The sequence below is a fragment of the Ruditapes philippinarum genome, unplaced genomic scaffold (assembly GCF_026571515.1).
Source record: "Ruditapes philippinarum isolate M1 unplaced genomic scaffold, ASM2657151v2 ctg837_1_1_1_1, whole genome shotgun sequence".
Classification (NCBI taxonomy): domain Eukaryota; kingdom Metazoa; phylum Mollusca; class Bivalvia; order Venerida; family Veneridae; genus Ruditapes; species Ruditapes philippinarum.
In genome coordinates, this window is record NW_026863278.1 from 77,645 (window position 1) to 94,076 (window position 16,432).

Here is a 16,432-nt window from a genome sequence, read left to right on the forward strand (position 1 = left end):
GCTGGCGACAATCGAATCTACCTGTCTATCTATGCTAGTGTAATGACGGCAAGTTAATAGTAACATGGATTTAACAGCTCAAGGCTGGCTCAAAATTGTCTTTGGCTAAAACCCCCTTGAATGTGCATGTAGGTAAATAATTCCACTTTGTGCTTTGAAATTTACCCAGGGTTCGTACTCAACAGCGAAAGTTGCTTAAGTCTTCACGAGCGGACGGACCCTCATTGGACATAGCATACAGGCAGGCAAGTGCAGACCAAAATCCGCCGCCACATCTTTGCTGTCAGCTTATGGTCGGCACTATTTGCTGTTCATTCCGTACTTATTCTAAACTTGTCATCATTATAAAAATTCTAACTTAAAAGAAAACATTAACTAGTAATAATGGAGATTGACAAATAATTGGTAATGCCAAAAGATAAGGATAAAATTGAAAAATTGCCCTACTTTTTTATCAACTGAATGTGGTACATTGTTTCATTTCTGCGGAAGCTTATCAGGGCCTCCTCTTATCTAAAAGTTTTACGTCATGTCAACTTTTTTTTCTAGTTTTTACCAAAAACATTTCATGAAGACGTTATGATTAATACGTAATATGTAAAAACATTCCATGAAGACGTTATAATTAATCCGTAATACGTAGAAAGTTTTAATCATTGTAAAAAAAAAAGCTTTTGTTGAATTACGTGAGCTATTTGTTAATGCGAGTAACGTCTTTGCATCTTACTAATTTATACTAAATATTTTAGCAAAGTCGTGAAATCACGAAGTTTCGACAGGATTTTTGTCGAAGAGACAAAAGGTTCAAATATATCGAGAAAAATTTAGTTGCAATGCCTAAAAACTTCTCATCTTTGTCAGTACATTTTATTGAGAAATGCAAAAACATCTAAACATCTTATCAATGCAAATAAAAAAATAAGTCGACTTAGCGCAAAACATCTCATCAACTGTAGGCCCTGATAAGCATCCGTGCATTTCTGTAGAATGATTTTAGAAATTTCCGTGGGACGTGTAAGGTTTTCTGTTTATCTTCCACGCAAAGTAGATTATTAGATTGAAAACAATTATTACAAAATCATATTGCTACGGAAGCTTATTAGAAACAAGTTGACATGACGTGAAACTTCAAGACAAGTGGATGCCCTGATAAGTTTCCGTATATTGCCACTCAACATTAGACTCCTGCGATCCGAGCGTTCTATATTGATTTGTGAAGGCTAACCTTTTTAAACACAGTTTGCATTACTTATTCGTTTTGACAAACATCATGATGTATATAGGTTTTATTAGTGTGAAAATATTTTTCCCTTGCCCAATACAATTGCAGTATTTTAATTTCAAATGAATCATAACACGAATCGACTAAATTTAATCAGTCTAGTAAATCGACAATTTTATCAAGTTTCAAAAAGTAAATAAGCTGCCCCATTCTTAACAAATTTAATTTTTTTTAATGTTGACTATTTAACACTGACCTATACTTATATGACACACTTTAAAAGAGATTTTTAATGTAAATTAAAAATATTTAATCAGTAGATAAAACGTGTAATATTTTACAATCTGTCTGCACCTCTCTTATCAACGTAGCTGCACCTAGGTCATTATTAAAATGTGCATTTAAATCCGGCCAAAAAGATAGCAAAAACGTTTCCTTATTAACCGTTGGCATTTTTTGTAAGGTAAGAAAAATATTTATTTCATTATTTATTTATTTCTTCAGAGAATAACAAATCGCTACTGTATTTGCAAAGCATAACAAAGTTATTTATTCTATAGGTACAAATATTCACATCGGTCGACATTTTAACATTTCAATGATTTTTTTTTTTTTGCATTAGCAATTGGCTAATTTGCCTGAGGAGTATTCCAGTATACCAATTAGGCCTGATTTGCCACGACTCTTATTTGCAAAAATGTATAAAAATGAACTTTTTCAAGATTTCTGTTCAAATCAATGTACAACCTTTATTTCTATACAATGCACTATAATAAAATATTTGGTAGTGTATGGTAAATAAAATAATAATTTGTGCGATAGTGTATAAACAATTTTAAAAATGTACTACTAGCATTTACGCTAATTTAACGCGAGAGAGAGTAGAGTTTGTTACACTTTTAAAATGCATTCATTACCACAATTGTGCATGCATAATAAAGAATTTGTTAAAAAAATGTATTGCATCGCTATTTGCTTTTTATAATTGAATGTTAAAATTAGTGTATTGAACCCACCTAAATGAAATGATAAAATCAAAGTTTTTTTTTTCATCATTTTTAATTATGATTGCGGATGAAATAATTAAATAAAGATCTGCTGATAAGGCTATAAGAATACAGCTTATGCACGACGAAGAGCATGTCAGATAGGAATTTATAACATTAGAGAGACCTTGCACTAGATTTTGGTACTTCACGATAATTATAATTGATAGATCCCACAAAAGACTATTATGTTTGTTGTTGGGGTGGGGGTGTCCTTGTTTTTTTGTCCATCATACTGTATTACATACAATAACTTTCACATCCATCTTTTTTATTTTTCGTTTTTTTGAAAATGTTCTTATCATTTTATGTGTTGGTGTTTGGGGTTCATTTAAGCTCACTAATGAAATAATTTGAATACTTTGTAGCAGACTTCATATGCACCTGTATTGCATAACACGTGTATGGGCTGGAAAATAAATTAATGCACACTAATTAAACTATTTGAATATTTTGTAGTAGACTTGAATTAGTCCGATCATAAGCATTCGTATTGTACGGCACGGGCATTTATGTATGGGCTGGAAAAATAATTTGTATGGACTAGAAAGAAAATTATAATTTAAAAAAGAAACGATATTGCGTTATCATTATGACATCTTTTAAGAAAGGCATTTGATATCATTAATTCTTCTCAATATTCCATTTATTAGTATATAACAAATTGGTTATTTTCACTCCCGTGTCATGATTCATGTGTTAAATCATATTAAAATACTTTTATAAAAGATGTATAATAATAATAATCATTGCAAATCTCATTACTTTACCTGTACGTTTTCTGTCAAAACATTTCCAATTGAAGCAATGAAAGAAAAATAATCATATACATGGATATTTACGTGTATGTGACTTTGTATCGCTCGAGTTGTGACGTCACTTTATATGTATTTCTTTTCCTTAAGGTAAAATATGTTTAGATTTTATATAAGGTGAATTTAGTTAATTGAAAATTACATGTATGTTCTATTCTGATGGATTGCATCACTGTTGTTGCGTGCTCTAGGTTAAACCATCAGATTATACGCCCATGCAACATTACCTTTAAAGAGTGCCTTTATAGAAAAATACCATTCTTCGTAAGTGATTTAATCATTATTCGGGGAACAAGTCACGGTTGCTATTTCACGGTTAACAATGTTAGAGCGATTAAGTTGCATCCGTCCTGTTCTTGTGAAATATCGTGCTCAGTCATAAATATACATTATTTTGTAACACCATGAATTTCGTAATAAATTAAGCAGTTTTAATCTTATATCAATGTAGTTACTATATTTGTAACCTGAGGTCGTCTTGACATATATAATGTGTATAATATAAAATAACGTGTTCGGGAAATCCAGGAAATCATTACACAATAAGATATACATGTATTAGTACTGAGAATAATCTATATTTTCAGAAAAAAGAAACATCCTGTTGTAAAAACTGAAACGAGCATAAAAAAAACACTTACCTTATCATGAATATTATTTTACGACGAAAAATAAAAGAATATAAAATCCTGTTGTGGGATCTGCTTGATTGAGGCTATTCACGATTCATGAACGGGAGTGGTAAATGCGAGCTACCATCTACGCCCCCCCACACACACACACACCACCCCATATCACCGGCTTACATTGTATAAAGCCATATCTGCTGTCTGTTACTTACATAAAGAGTTTAAATTTTGAAATAAAGAATACGAGTACATACTAAATACATGTATGATAAAAATTTGTTTGTAATTCGATGTTCTCTCTCTCTCTATTAATCTAATCGGGCGGCGGACTAGTTTGACTATAAATGCAGACTGCATAATGTATAACAAGTGCAATTTGTCGGGTTTTTTTTTTGCTCCACACTATTGCTATTGCCAAGCATGTATGTCATAATCATCATTGCTAGGGTGGAATACAAAGTCAAATAAATATGAAAATATCAAGAGGATCAGAACAATGCATTAAAAAGCATTAATTTATCATTGTAATATAGCTAAAGTAATTATCAATGTTTGTAATTTATTTTTGTTCGTACTTTGGACTTATTATGTGAATGTTATTTTTAACCATTTGAAACATGTATGGATGGGTTTGTTGCCTAATTGAATAAAAGAATAAAAACTGTAAAACTGGTACCATGTTTTCAAATAAGAATAGAACGAACGTGTCAAACAAATTGTAGACTTCAATGCAATACTAATGGTTCTGGGCAGGCAGTAATGTTAGACGTAACCCAGATGATGATCTAAATGAGAGAGAACTAGAAGCAATATTTAATACACACACGCGCGCGCACACACGCCGCGCGAACACAGACAAAACAGAAAAAAACTAGAACTATCACTAAATATGATTAATACCACCGCAAGACTGCTTCCGAAATGAGGAAGTTACTAGTAACAGAATACCTTGCAAAAGAACTAAATAGAGTTATGGTTGTGGGCAATTAAAGATAGTTGTGGTTCTTATATGATGCAATTTCTTTCAATGTGGTTCACCACTAATGAATTTTTAATGAATTACAAAAGGAGTTATGCTTCTTGATGACAAAAAAGTAAAGGGCGATAACTGTAATTATATCAAATAGAGTTATGGTTATTGTGCACTGCACTTCATCTCACTGCCCTTGATAATTGTATGAAGTTTCTTTGAATTCCAACCATTAATTTTCAAGTTATGCACTATAAGGGGACAAGGAAAAGTAACAAAGGGCAATAACTCTGTAATTAGTCAAGATGGTGTTATGGTTCTTGTGCACTGCACTTTCTCTCAATGTCCGTGATCATTGTATGAAATTGTATTGAATTCCAACCATTAGTCTTCAAGTTATGCTCCGGACAAAAAAGCAAAGGAAAAGAAACAAAGGTCAATAACTCTGCATTACTTTAGAAAGAGGTTTGGTTTTTATGCACTGCACTTCACTTTTTTGTGCTTAACCATTGTATGAAGTTGTTTTGAATTCGAACCATTAGTCTTCAAGTTATGCTCCGGACAAGGAAAAGTAACAAAGGGCAATAACTCTGTAATTAGTCAAGATGGAGTTATTTTTCTTGTACACTGCACTTCCTCTCAATGTCCTTGATCATTGTATGAAATTGAATTGAATTCAAACAATTAGTCTTCAAGTTATGCTCCGGACAAGAAACCAATGCAAAAGTAACAAAGGGCAATAACTCTGTAAAACTTTAGAAAGAGTAAAGGTTCTTCTGCACTGCACCTTATTGTGCTTGACCATTGTATGAAGTTGTTTTGAATTCCAACCAGTAATTTTTATGTTATGCTCCGGACAAGGAAAAGTAACAAAGGGCAATAACTCTGTAATTAGTGAAGATGGAGTTAATGTTCTTGTGCACTGCACTTTCTCTCAATGTGCTTGACCATTGTATTAAGTTGTATTTAATTCCATCCATTAGTCTTCAAGTTATGCTCCGGACAAGGAAAATGCAACGGACGGCTGGACCGACCGACCGAACAACCGACCAACCGACTGACGGACCACCGAGTGACTCCTATATACCCCCCCCCCTTCCCAAACTTCGTTTCAGGGGAATAAAAATACTTTTAAACGTGTGGGCCCTGCTATAAACCGTGACTAACTATTACCCAAAGAATGCACTACGTTATTATATAAACCTAAGTGATGCTTTACATACTCGTAATTCTCGTACAGACATGATTTAATACTTCATATTAACTTCAAGAAGTAAGTCAATTTATTTTTCAATACATTGTGTTTCAGATTAAAAATGAAATAATTACTAAGTTTTATCAATATATATTATGCCTTATATTAAAGTTTATCCTGAACCAAAAACTAATTCTGTGCAGCTTTAAACGTAATACTTTAGCAAAGAGCAAATCATTAAGAATAAATTAAAAGATATGTCAAAAAAATGTATATTTATGTTTTCATTTATTTGGGAATGGAGACTAGGAGACATATCTTTTTGGGGGTTTTCTTGGGGGAATACGAGGTGTTTCCATTCAGGACAGAAATCATTATCACTGTACTGTAGTACAGCTTACGTGTTATGTTGTTTTATTCTTGTATATGTCACCAGGTGGGCTCCTGCCCTAATAATAAGAGTGGACCTAACTGGTCCTAGCTAGCAATAACTTGGTAGACCTGGGTTTCAATACAACAAAGTCTGATTTCCTTCTATTCTGTATATATTTTAAAGCCCTGTAAATAAGCAATAACTATTATAACATATTGCAATAAATAAAGATTAAGATATCATACATGTAGGTTTATAAATGATTTCAATGAATATATTAATAGTCACACTTTAAATAACCATTTGGTCAAGTCAGCATTAGCCGTAAGTCAAAATAAGTAAAGAACAATGATATTAATAACCTAAAATGAATTTATATAAACAATGTAGAGAAAAGCATATTAACCAATTGGGATCCGATCTTCATAAATACATGTATACAAACAACTATTACAATCTCATCTGCTCATCTATTCTCCTGGCTCATACAGTGCTCTAACTGTAAATGGTTAAATGACATTTGTAATAATAAAGGTTAGTAAAAAGTGGTTGCACCAATTACTAGATATATTAGATTATATATTAGATATATAACGGCCATCTTGATTACAATGTACATGTCAAATATACATGTTAACTCAAATAATGACTTAAGTTAAATAAAGCATTGCTCATTTGTGAATCAGAAGATACAAATCTGAAGCAAAACAAAACCAACTAACCTTAATCCTCAGTGTCCAGGAATAACAATTTATTAAAATAGAGATAAATGTAAATAATGAAATATATGGATAATCAACTTGTCACCATGAAAATTTCACCTAAGAGTGATCACAATGTCACATGACAGTAATTGTTGGTTTAAAAACAGCGGGAAACCAAATGTTTGAATAATCATTAATCATGAATCATTTTACAATCAAAGGGAAGTAATATACAACTTTGTAAAAATAAAATGCGAAAAAGTTTAAATATCTGGTAAACGAAAAGACCAAAAACACGAACTGGTTACACACTCCACACCCCCTCCCGTCATTGTCTAATCATAATGTTTGTCGTCAAGTACTCTTATGTCGCACATCATGTCATAAAATGTCATGGTTCAACGTAACTACAATGATGCTGCTTCATCTAATACTAACAACTTCTCTACCCGTACAATATTATCAACAAATAAACATTTATACCTTTAGTATGTAAATGATTTATTGTTTTGTACAATAATTGATTTTACTTTTATATCTTGTGTAAATATAACGTTCATTGTGTGAGACAACAAGCGATATTCTCCTTTTTTTTAAAGAAAACGACGCGATTTTCAAACACGCACGATAAACCTTTACGATAAACTCAACGATAAACCATTATTTGACTATAGTACCATTTAATTATGATTTACAAAATATATTTTAGCATGTAACATAATGCACTCACATATGTGAATACAGACAAACCTGTAATAAAGGAAATTTAGACAAACCTGTAAAGAAAGAATACAGTCAAACATAAAAAAGAAACACAGAATGAACATTTCTTACTTTTCCTCCCCCCTTTCTAAAATTGCGTCCTCGCTGTTGACCTTAATAGATAAAGGATATATCATTGCATGAAATAGATTAAAAACATGGTAAAATACACTTTATTGTTCAACAGTATATCATAAAAGTGAGTCTACTTCAGGATGACAGCTACAACCTTTTCGCAACATCTTCATCTACATTGTCTAGGACTCAAGAAAATGTGATAGCACGAAGAGCATGAAGCTTCCTGTCGAGTGCTCTTCTGTGCATTCCAAACATGACATATCCGTCATATTTCTCAGGTGTCTTTCTGTGTCGCCCTCAACATCGGGTTGGTTCTGTTGGCTATGTTCTTTCTTTCTTCACATTTGGTCTGACAACCACTTCTTCGATTTTTTCTTCAATGTTATCTTGTTCTACTGTATTTTCTGTGGTGTCTTGTATTGTTTCGTCTTTATCGATCTCTACATGTTCTTCTATACATACCACTTCTTCAGTTGCTACATCACGCTATCGTCTTGTTCAACCTCTGAACTTTCAGCTTTATCACTGGTCTGTGTAACACCAATGTTCTGTTGATCTTCCACATCTTCCAATTATTGTCACTTTAAACTTTTCAATTTGAAATATTTGTATAATTGACACAAAATTGCATTTAATGCACAAATGTGTACTATCACCCTTTACAATATGTTTATTCAGGTATAAATATAATGAAAGCGGACCTCGGACATCTATACGAGCGTATATATAATAAGTAATTTCGTTTTAAACACCAAATAAACATGTTTCTCAGATGATGTTAAAGTAAAAATTGTACTCAATTGAAAAGCGTGTTACGTCAAGTATAACCCTCAGAATATATATAAATGGTATCGGGTCTCGCACTGCGTTGCAATCGAAACCAGCGCCGTCTTCGTTGAAAATATTTTGTGTCATTTATTTTATAAACAGGCAATAATAATTTCCCAAATTTTCCAAAATATTGTTATTTTGTGAAATTATCATTCATACGATGCGATGCTGTTGCATTATGGAGTCGTTTTGCACACATTTGTACGTGTTTTAACCAAAATTAGGCAACAGTGGCGTCCCCGCGTTAAACTGTACAGAAGTGTTTGCATAAACGGCAATAAATTGCCCCATGTGCGTGTAATAAGTTGAAGGAGTACATATGTAGGCTCCAGTCTTACTAAGCGTTTCTAGTAAAACATTAAAACATAAAACAAAATTCAGTCATATACTTACTGACAATAGCAAACGGCCATGTTTTATCCACAGCTTCTGCGATGAATAATCCACCGCCGCTGCGATGGGCAAAAGCTATTGGCCAGTGTGTTAATATTGGTAAATGATGGGTGTTATAGACTAAAATCCTAAAATGCCGATCAATAAGAAAAACTAAATATTTTTATTTCTAATACCCCTTACGACCTTAACGTCATGAAACGTAATCACAAAGGTTGCACTTTTTGGCTTCCATATTGGAACCATATTTATTTCTTCTCTTATCGGAGACTGACGAAAACAGCCGATATATTGCTTTTGTCTGCAGAATCATAAATTCTTACTTTCCAGCCATTTGAACAATTAAACAAAACTTCCACAGCTGCAAAAAGACTCCTCTCATATTCATTTATTAAGAAGCAAACTTGTATAACCATGACTCCCTGTGCTTGACGTAACTTCCTGTAATCACGTGCTATTACGTCTTTGTTAATGTCATGAGGTTAAAGGAACCCTTTCTAGTGCCCTTTCAAATGATACTCCACTTTGGGGTAGGGGTCTCTACAAAAATGTTTACAAAGTGAGATTCGAATATAGTGCTCCCATCCCTTATGCATATGTGATCTTTATTCACCTACCGATATAACCGGAGGGGACTTTAGGTTTACCCTCCTTCCTGTCGTCCGTTCATTCGTCTGTCCGTCCGTTAGTCCGGCAAATACCCAATGTTCTATGAACTTCATTCCGTTCATAATCTTAGTTAGATAAGGAAATCCCATAATCGACTGGTTTATGTGCAATTTTAATGGTTTATATGGAAAAGTGCTTCATAAACATCAAAGAAAAAGCACATAAACCCTTAATGTTGGCACGTCTGTCTGTCAGTCCGGGCAAACACCAAATGGTCTATGAGCTTCATTCCGTCCATAATCTTAGTTTAAAAAAAGGAAAAAATCCTATAAACCGACTGGTTTATGTGGTTATTTGCCTGGTTTATGTGGGAAAAAGCCACATAACGATGAAAGAAAAAGCACGTTAACTCAAAAATGTTTGCACATTCGTACAAACTCAGAGGTACTTGTGTGACTAGGAGAGCAGTAGGTAACGGTACAGTTTCTTTGATCCGTTTCATTCCGTCTTTACATGTGTGTCTTTGTTAGGCCATGTGTACCTAAAAATGACTAAAAATATCAATTCACATAACTACCATTTCGTAAATAAGGGGACATCTCATTATGAGAAACCAGCTGAAGATGACAAAGATCCATGTGCGCTTGGTGCAACAGTTTTTAAAGCGCTGACTTACAAAGTCGAAACGTCATCTTGACGTCGTTACCGTGCGCCGGTACCATTGCACTTACCAATTCAAAAATGATTGCGATGAAAGACCAATTGGACATATCGTCCCAAATTTTACAGATACAATAAAAAATGCCGACATATAACTACTTTATGCATTTGATCTTATTATCTGAACAAATAAAATTAATACAAAAAATCAAATTATTTGATCAACTCTCGTAACTAGAAATAATTTTAAGAACTATAAAAACATAAGTTCAATTACGAACGCTTTACATACGGTGCAAAACAATGAAAAAGGATTATGCAACCATAACAGAAAACCCTATAATTTAGTGACATTGTACTTTTCACCGATTATTACAGTCTTTAGTGTCAATATTTGTAGGCATTTATTAAGTCCAAACACTCCTTTTAATTCTTTTTCGATATTTAGTAATGATGTCAAACGACAAACGTTTTTTACATTGTACTTTTCTATAAATGCTGACATGCATTAAATGTTGATTGCGATTTAATTTTAGCAATCATTGAATCTCAATTGCACTAAAAAGACATTATTAGTTTAAATTTGAACTATCTGTCTAAAAATCTTATAAGTGTGCATGTATAGGTAGTCTCATATAGGAGTCAATATTGCACCTATAATGCAGAAATAAATTTTCAATAAAATTAGATAAGTGAGATGAAACGGTATTTCATTTACAAATACAAATTTATCAAACATGCCCAATAAATGTAATGGGTGCTTAAATAGTGAATGTCGCTGATTTTTATTCTTTTCGTTCATTACAATTTAATGTACAACTTATGTCTATACCTTAACGTCGATAACAACTTTTGGCTTCGTCTTATTTATTTGATATAACGTTGTACATATAATTTTGGGATATATTTGCTCTTTATTAAACTTTGTTGGCACGTAAATATCGATGGTCTGATGAACTAATCTAGAAAATTCAGAAAGACTATTGTCATGAACAATGTGGTCATTAACGGTTATCTGAGCGCAGACACATTACTATATAATATATAAGAAAATATATAAAACATAATACCAATACGTTCAAAAAGCATTTACCGAATTTGCATTTTGTGTTAATATAGGGAGGTTATTAGAAATATATTTTCGATAAAGTCTTAAGTCTAAAGTTTTCAATAAGAAATGAATCCATAGATTTTAATTATCACATATAATGCATATTAACATTTGCAGTAGATATTTAACATATTATTGGATGTTATGAAATTGTTTCATAAGAATAATTATATACATATATACATTTTTACTTAAGTGGTGTTACAGCCTTAAGTACAAGAATCATGCCTAAATGTTATCGTAATAGATTGGTAATTAATTATCTACACAGTTGAAATATGATCAAATGTTGCTAATGGCATATATTGAATCATTTTTAGTCATAGATCCGTGACATTAATCGCTTATTGGGGCCATTTTTTCTGGGACAATGTTTACCGGTGCTCTGAGATCGGTCATGAAAAGGTGAAAAACTTGACTTTATCCTGTGAAATTTTCATGTTTCTACAAATGTGTTCTTTTAGCTAAATTAAGATATATACGTGCGATAGAGGTCATAAAGGAGGTTTAGAAAAATTAAACAAAACTGAACTATTATGTATCTCTAAGTTCACTGGTACTTATTTTTGGTGTTTTGTGAGTTGATTCTTTCTTGCGGCCCTTTCCTTTTCAACATATGTAATATTGTAGTTGCAGAAAAATATTCACACACTTGTTCATTCCTGGGAATGTTGAAAGAAGAATATTAATATATATAGAGGATATTTGTTTAGTTCAGTGTAAGATCGGAATATATTTCACCGAGTGAGCACCAAAAGGTATATTTCACGAGTGGCGCAGCCACGAGTTAAATATGAACTTTTGGTGTTCACAATGACCAATGACCAATGATCCAGGTTTTGTTGGCAACTATAATAGGACGCTTTTGAAATAAAAAAATAAATATATTTCCGTGGCATAATGGGCCTTTAAGCTAGATACTATCCTTATTGTATAAACTTTTAAACAAATGACTGTCTTAAACCGACCTGATTATTTTCAGATATTATCACTTTTCAATAACTTTGTCTTTTGGTATCGTCCTTGTCCCGGTCTTGATCTTTTATTATGCTTGTTTCTTTTTTGTTCTTTTCTATCCTGCCGTGTCTTTTGTTGGTGTTCTGTTGTTGTTCTATTGTTCTTCTGTTATTGACTATTTTGCTCTTTTCCTGGACATGTTCTGCATAATATATTATAAATTTGTTTCTGGTTTTTTTTTTTTTTGCTATTTTTTCTTGATCTGGTCATTTTTTTGTTGTTTTTGTAGTTGTTGTTGTCGCTGCTGCTGTTGTTGTTATTTTCATTGTTGTTGCTCTAATGCCTGCTTTTTATCGTTTTTCTGTTTTCGTTCTGATTTAATTTTTCTTCTTGACTTTTACTTTTTTTATATTTCTAACTATTCTGGTCGTTTTCTGTAATTTTCTTTTATTCGGAGCTGTTGTATATATTGCTCTATACTCACGATGAACTTATTCCAACATTTTCGTAGATTGCAAATGATATAAATTTATAGTCTAGAAAAGTCGTTTACATAATTATACTAAAAAAAGTCAAATTATTTATTAGCCACACATAATTGGCGATTAGATTCACAATACCAATATAATACTGAAAATTATGAAAATACATAATTCAAGTGTTATTTTCATATTTTAACAAAAAATGACATATTTAAGTGCATATGAACACACACCATACAAGTCACGTCACATTTAACATATTAACACAATTCATCAAAATATAACGAATAATATAAAGAAATGGAGATAGTCTTTCATGAAACGTTACATGATGTTTGTGCTAATTCTTTAATTGGTTTCTTCATAAACTTACAAAAGCATAAAATACGACATGAAAAAATATTCTTTATTACTATTATTATTATTATCAATTAGTTTTATGCTTATAAATTAGTTCATTATAAGTGTACTCGTTTTTTACAATATAGTAATAAAGAATCAGGTCCAGTAGGACTCTATGAGGTTAGTAAATAAAGTTATTCTTACATTACAATTATCATATTGATACCTTCATAGTTTATGTAGGTTCTTTTTGTCAGACTTTATTATTTGTATTCATTTGAATAACCCTTATATTTCGTAACACAAAAACAGTCAATTCTATAAACTAAAAGTAATAGGTAGCCATTATTCGATATTAAAAGAGGGGCATGTCCTTTATTAGTAAATATAAACGAGTTTTAATAATGGTCCAAAATCATTATAGGAAAACATTTTCATTTTTAATTTGAATTTTTAAAGAAAAAGTATATTTTTGGCATGAAAGCCAGACCTGAAGGATCAAATATTTACTGATATTGTTGATAGACAGCATAATCGTGATCATGGTTCCGGATAAGAAGTGTAACATTTAAGTAAGGACTGCATAATTCTTTAGAAATATAGGAAGCTGGTCAGATATGAGTAAGTAGAGCTTTGTCTTCCTTGTGCCTTGAGTATATCTTGTTATAGGCTTCTGATATTTTGAAAATGCCAAATATAGAAGTTTTTCATTTATGCATGCATATCAAAAGATAGCCAGACGTTCGGGACACCTTTTTTGCATTTTTGTAGGCTATATAGCATGTTATGCTAGAAGGTTAATGTACATTTTTCATACATTAACATCTGCATAATTTCAAGGACGCATTTAAAGTAAGAGCCATCATGACGAGGGATTTAATAAAATGTGAGGGCTTTAGCAAAACGGATTGATAAATGAAATACATGCATCATTACCAAGATATAAAGGTGGTTATGTGGTAAACGTTTTCTTATAACGTTAACCTCTAAAATTCACTTCTAAAGAGAAAATAACATGTTAGCATTATAAATAAATACTTGCGTGTTTTGGTATCAGTTGTAAAACATCAATTTTAAATTCGAAGGTTTAAAGTTTTGTTGTCAATAAACGTTCAGTTGTTTTACTATTTTATTTTCTAAAGCGCACAAAACTTTTCATTTCAGTGGATACTCCGGACACATATGTTAAGCTTAATGTCAGAAGAGCTCCAAATCCTAGGAGACAAACCAAATCCTGCGACAATGAAAACGAACCGATCTGAAACGAGACTTTCAGGTTCTTCCTCAAATACGTTGACGGAAACAATATGGGTAAACATTTGAGAGCAGTTGAAAAAAAAAGAATAACCCTCGTTCAATACTTGAAATATAATGGCATGATTATTAATTGTTATATGTTATACTGTGACAAAATTCTTATTTAACCCATTTCGTCATAATATAGACGTCTTTTCACGGCTGTTCACCCCCTCCCCTTTTGAGGCCTTGAATAGTATAAAAAGACCCTATTTTGACCCAACCACTTGTTTTTGTTTGTAAAATGTTGTTAAAAAAGTGATCACCTTTTCGACGCCATCCCCTTTTAAAAAGAGCAAAAAGATTTTGGACTTGTGAAATAGTCAAATTTGCTTCAGGTCGATCAGAAGGTGACGTGTTATCAACGCTGTAAAGCCTTTGACTCTATCTTATTTCATATAGAAGGGACAACATCAACGCAAAAAGTGATTTTTGGCAATTTTTTGATGTCTCTTCGTTGCCATTGTAACAGAAAATTCGGATTTAGCATGCCGTTACAAAGGCTATGGTACAGTCAACATGTGTTCCAATTTTAATGAATTTTGAAGCATCTTTTATAGTTCATAGCAATTTGAACTTGTTACAAGAGGCTTTTCAATGAAAACTGCCAATTTTCACAAAATGCCCATGCAGAAATGGGTTATTATTATCTTATTGTTTAATGTTATACGGTGACAAAATTCTTACCTTATTTAATATATCCATTCCTTATTTTATAGTATCTTATTGTTATATGTTAAACAGCCGCTAAATTCTTACCTTATTTGATATTATCTTATTGTTATGTGTTATACGGCTGCAAAATTCTTACCTTATTTGATATTAACTTACTGTATTATGTTATACGGTGACACAATTCTTATCTTATTTGATATTATCTTATTTTATATGTTATACGGTGACAATTTCTTACCTTATTTGATATATTCTTATTGTTACATTATTTATTCTTTATTATATTATCAATATAAGATATTATTTCATCTTTTATTTTATTACAGTCTCATCTTATATGACATAATCTTATGACATGTTATCTTATATATCATTATCTTCATATGTATTATCATGCTATCTCATCATATATTTTTATCTCATGGGTTTTTTTTCATATTTTTTTATATCATATTATCTTATCTTATATTGACAGCGAGGACCTTAATCGTAACATTGATTAACATGTGTAATTTTATATTGTAAATCATTCCCTTTTCGCACATTGCTTTATTTTTAGATTTTAATTTTGCATTTCTATCTATAATTGCATGTTTAACGTTGTGAATTTACTTTAATAAGAATCAGATAAACATGTTTCTTATCTATTTTATTATACGTTTTTGGAATATCATTTTCAGAAGTATCCTTAATGGATTCAGATTACATATCTGATGATACTCTCTCCACTCAGACGATAAAGATACCTAATTTAAATGATTTGATGGAACGCAGACAAGAGATGACCATTAACTTCAATGAGGTAATATTTAATTATCATGGTATCTGTCCACACCGATTTATATACAATGTAGTGAGCTAAATCCTTTCTATATACATACATGTACAAACATATACATACGTCATAAAACATGAGCAAATATTATATACAGGTATTATATTAAACTAATGATTCATCATCATATCATGTAGATAATGTCAATAATATTAAATGTCATATTGTATTATGTTTCATAATGTTTTCAGAGTTTGAAAATTGACATAGAGATGTGGGCAGAATCTGACAAGTGACTGATTTTATTTATCTACTTCATTTTCTTAATTCATTTCTTTTTTAATTTCTTTTTTATGATTTGATTGATTGATCGATTGGTTAATATTTATTGATTGATTGACCGATCGATTTACCGATTGATTGATTTATTGGTCGATTGATATCTTTATGGTTTGATTGATTTATGGGTTGATTGATTTATTGAATGATTTATTGGATTTGATTGAT

At 31.6% G+C, this 16,432-nt stretch overlaps 1 long non-coding RNA gene across 1 annotated transcript; it reads left to right on the forward strand.

Moving 5' to 3' along the window:
* Positions 1-14,377: 14,377 nt before the first annotated feature.
* On the forward strand, positions 14,378-16,217 carry LOC132721687 (uncharacterized). Its single transcript, XR_009624498.1, has 3 exons — positions 14,378-14,490; positions 15,831-15,952; positions 16,177-16,217. It is a non-coding gene; the product is annotated as an uncharacterized LOC132721687 (long non-coding RNA).
* Positions 16,218-16,432: the final 215 nt, after the last annotated feature.